The following is a 4,681-nucleotide window of genomic DNA, read 5'->3' as shown; positions in this document are numbered from 1 at the left end:
GATCAAATCATCACTATAGTTCCCCTAGCAAGTTTGTATCCTAACCACCTAAGTAACTGAACTGTCGCTTAACGAGAACCTTAAATGTATATGCAGGAAAAAGCGTGCACTCATAGGGAAATCAATTTTTGGTAAGTCGGTGGTGCTGTATGCCAAATTTATCAAGAAAAATATTCAGTGCAAACAATTGGAAACTAGTAGTCCTGCAACCAACTAGGTGACTGTATAATGGACAATGTACGCACTTTTTACTGGAACTGTGATTTAATGTAGAAACTTATGAGCAAGTGTATAACTGCTAGAGAGACTCTTAGGCTATCGAAAACACTATATAACTGTTTAGGAGCCAACGCCAGTGATTTCCAATCGTCGAGGAAGCACTAATAAGTGCTGTTGCTTTAAGAGCGCTTTGCATCAAGGGAGGTTAAGTGTCGTCGGAGGTAAATGTCTTGTTTGGGAGGCCTGTATTACACAGATTTATCCAGGGACTGTCTTGTAGGTTTTGTACCCTCCGTAGCTGTCGCTAGCCAAGGAAGAGCCAGAGAAAAGTTTGCCAGTTAACTAATCCGGTATGTTTGTGTGTTTGCACATAGAAAGCTCCTCAAATAACTTTCATATATTGTTCACACTCTTCGGAAGTGCGTTGCTTGGGGATTTAGACTTCTTTTATAGCTAACATCATATACTGAAAGTGTTCTTTACAAGCGCTGTTTTTTTTAAACAGGGTTTAAGTAATTATGTAGCTTATGCCAGACTGTCAGTTTGAAAGGTGCAGAATGAGGCTGACAATGAGAATGTACCTTGGTCCACAGGTTACTGATGCTTTTTGTCTTGCAATGTCACATTTTGGATTTTTATTTTATAACTCATCTAAGCCTTTTGTGTTACTTTGTCTGGATGCTCTCTAAATGTTTTTTTCAAATATGTCTACTGCTTCTTCATAGTTACGTGCTGAAAGCTTAACTCCTTGATGGGTAAAATTAAGGGTATTCGGATACCTCATTTGAAATCTGATTTGCTTTTTAATCAAGTATTCACAGAAGGGAGCTAATTTCTGTCTCTCTTGCTTGATTGGGGTTGGAAGATCTGAAGATAGGGATATTTTTGAGCCTTTCCATAATATAAATTTCTTTTTTTTTTGAAGCAACTGTTATTTTATTCACATGTTGGTAGTTTAGAATCTTAATATATATTGGTCTTGGAGTAGTGCTATCACTTGCTGGTCTTAGGGCTCTGTGTGCACGTTCAATGATTATTTTGTCTGATAGAGGTTCTTTATCCAGGAAAATGGAAAAATTTCAGAGATGCTTTCTAACAAGTCTGTTTGAGTTATATTTTCTGGGATGCCTCTAATGATAAGGTTGTCACGTCTGGATCTGGCTTCGAGATCAATTAATTTCTGTTGTATGATCTTTATGTTTGAGTCATTATTACTTTGTTCTTTTTGTGGCTGATCCATTTTAATCTCATTTTCCATCATCCTTGCTTCTGTTTTGTCCATCCTGGTTAAGATTCTGTCTATAGATTCATTGAAGGATTTAAGTTGGTGTGAGAGGCCTTGGATTGCTGTTTGAATAGGTAAAAGAGCAGTCTTTAGTTCTTCCATATAGTTTGAGTCCGGTTTCGCTTTTGATGTTACTGGTGTTACTTTAGGCCCTTCTTGTTGTTTAGTAGTTCTAGCCCTTTTTGTGGTTACTTCTTTTTCTGGGGAAGCAATAGTTGAAAATTTTGCTTTAGTAGTCTGAGTTTCCATGTGATCCAGTTCTTTAGACATGTTTTAGTATCTTTACACTGATTTTTTTTCTTCACAGGAGTGGAGGGCCTCCGAGGCCTAGTGCACATGTAATCCGGCCTACTAGTAAAAGAGACTCACAGATCAGGCACAATCCTTCACCTCAGATTTTCTCTCGCTCTCTCAAAATGTTGGTAAGCACAGTAAGTAAGCTTCTTAAATCTTCTGTAAAGTTATTGTGGTTTGAAAAGAGCTTCAATCCTCAAGATTAGGAGTTAGATTTTAGGAGAGTGGCAGAGCTCTGTGAAAACACTGCTTATAGGATGGCAGCCATTTTGGAATCCTCTCCATTCTGTACTCCATTAATATAACACATCTGTCCTCTCCTGATTAGGACATTTCATATTTTAATTTTGTGCTTCACATTTATGAACACTAGATGTGTTTTTGTCTGTGAGAGTGCATGTGGAGAAGTTTGTTATGTGTCTGTGTACATGTGTGTGTGTGTGTGTGTGTGTGTGTGTGTGTGTGTGTGTGTGTGTGTGCGTGTGTGTGTGTGAGTGTGTCTGTGTGTGTGTGTGTGTGTGTGTGTGTGTGTGTGTGTGTGTGTGTGTGTGTGCGTGTGTGCGTGTGTGTGTGTGTGTGTGTGTGTGTGTGTGTGTGTGTGTGTGTGTGTGTGTGTGTGTGTGTGTGTATGCGCATCTGTGTGTATTTGCATGTCTGAGTGTATGTTATTGCATTTGGACATCTGTATAGACAGTCTATAGATGTATGCTGTGGTATATTCTAACTCCTGAATTTTAATGTAAGGAAAAGCAGACAAATTATTCCTCCTGAGAAATGTGGATAGCTATCAGGAAGGGGCCTTACACAGTGACATAACAGAAGTGTATCACTGCAACATTTGTGTTACATATTTTAGCATTCAGTGATCTTAGAAAAGTTTGCTTTGTGCTCACTATTAGCTATGTCTGACCTGTGCACCCATCTGTCTAGATGAAACTATTAAAGAAATAACCAAAAAGTGACTCTATATCCAATCAATCTCAGACATTTTTCTGCTTTTTTCCATCTTCTGATGTGATACATAGTGATAGCAAACAGATGCATATTGATTTTTAGAGATATTTATCATTTTTACTGAAGCAGTTATTTGTAGACTGACATATAATGCATAATTACATTAAAATCAGGCCCTTTACATAATGTTTTTCTTCTTACCCACAGAGATTAGTAGATATAAAGGCACTCGAAGGTTGCTTCATTCACCAATTAAACTGTTGAAACAGAATGCCATCTAGCAAGGCTTTCAAAGCAATCCTATTCTTGAAATACCCCCCTCTCCCACTAAAACTTTAGCAACCTCCAAACTAACATACTCCTCCAAACTGATAACCATGGGATATGAGGACACAATTGGGTTGGGTTGTGCATCTAGCCTTATAAAGGCCGTAGTAGTTGTTAGCCTAGTATATACCTATGAAACTCTGAAATATACATTGTATTGTTGTGTGTGGTGGTGATAAACATTACTTGGTGAACAAGGATGTATAGTTGTTTAATCTTATTACTATTGTTATTTTCAGGTAACCACTCTTTTGTTAGAATTGTAGATTAAGAAACAAAGTAAGAATCTGTACACTATCTATGCTGTCTTGTGCTTGCAGAATATACTGGGCGATCAATTAAATATTCACATTACTGTTGTGATTTTTATTTCCAGGACAGTCACACTTACCAAACAGTATAACCAATCTGGAAAGGCCAACTTGTACAATTACATTGTGGTAAATAAAAAAATAGCATATTTGTGAATTAATTTATGTGTTATCTCTGAGGGTTATTATTTTATCTTCTTACGTGTTTTTTTTTTTTTTTTTTTTAGTTGAAAGCTCAAAGAACGTAAGCTCTAATAAGGCTGTAAGTTGTGATCATTAACATTTCAGGATTCTGACAGCATGATGAGTTATGTCTCTTTGCAGCAAAACAATAATGCCTTCTTTTATTTGCAGTTTATTTTGCAAGTGCTTGAGACAGTGAGTTATGTCATCTCCCCCATCCATGGGGGAAGTGACTAGGCTTGTCACATGGGAACCAGTGAGATAACAGATAACAAGCTCACCTTTGATGTTGGAAGTTCAGAAGACTGTTGGTTCTGTTCTCCAAAAACAGCTTAGGAAAGCAGTGAAAAAATCCAAGGAATCACTAGAATATGTAAAAACGATTTCAAATCCAAACATCACACTATAAAACTGTTTTAATAAATGCTGAAGTAAATGGTATATATAAATACAAAGCTTTCAAGCCCACAGCTCTTTCTCATATTGAGAAGCTGTGGGCTTGAAAGCTTTGTATTTATGTATACCTTTTACTTCAGCATTTATTAAAACAGTTTTATAGTGTAACATTTAGATTTGGGACTGTGGGTTCTGTTCTCATCATCAACGCTTGGATTTATTTTCCAGTATTGACAGTGGATTGTAGCATAACTGGATGCTTCCTTCCAGAGTATAGTGTCCGTTGGTTGAAACATTAAAACAAAATTTCCATCTGCTCTAGTTGGTGGTTGATCAGGAAAATGTAACAGATCCAATAAGCATTATTGAAAAGAGTAGGGATTTTAAAAATGTCTTATAACACATAATATTAAAACTTTGATCTGTTAGTGAGCTGTTTCCTGTAGTTCATGGATTGATCATTCAGCCTGTATTTGTCTATTGTGCAAGTAAGCAAGTCACTTAACCATACAGAGGCAAATAAGAAAATGAACTAGGTGATTTTTTATCTCCTGGACCCTATGCCTGCTAATTATCTGAGAATCTGTGAAGCACTTAGTCATGGTATGGTGGTCCCGGAGCAGAATTTGCTGACTGATGAAATCTGTAGACCCACCAAGCAGTATTTCAGGATCCAGAACTGACATATAATAAGATACACTGAGCAACCAGC

The 4,681-nt window shown here is 37.1% G+C and overlaps 1 long non-coding RNA gene across 1 annotated transcript; it reads left to right on the top strand.

The window, feature by feature from the left end:
• Nucleotides 1-3,454: 3,454 nt before the first annotated feature.
• On the top strand, nucleotides 3,455-4,049 carry LOC122802090. The gene is made up of 3 exons (XR_006364882.1): nucleotides 3,455-3,519; nucleotides 3,618-3,652; nucleotides 3,745-4,049. It is a non-coding gene; the product is annotated as an uncharacterized LOC122802090 (long non-coding RNA).
• The last annotated feature ends 632 nt before the right edge of the window (nucleotides 4,050-4,681 follow it).

Source organism: Protopterus annectens, chromosome 5.part0 (assembly GCF_019279795.1).
Source record: "Protopterus annectens isolate FY-2018-M chromosome 5.part0, PAN1.0, whole genome shotgun sequence".
Taxonomy (NCBI): domain Eukaryota; kingdom Metazoa; phylum Chordata; order Ceratodontiformes; family Protopteridae; genus Protopterus; species Protopterus annectens.
This window is presented reverse-complemented; position numbering and strand designations above follow the sequence as displayed.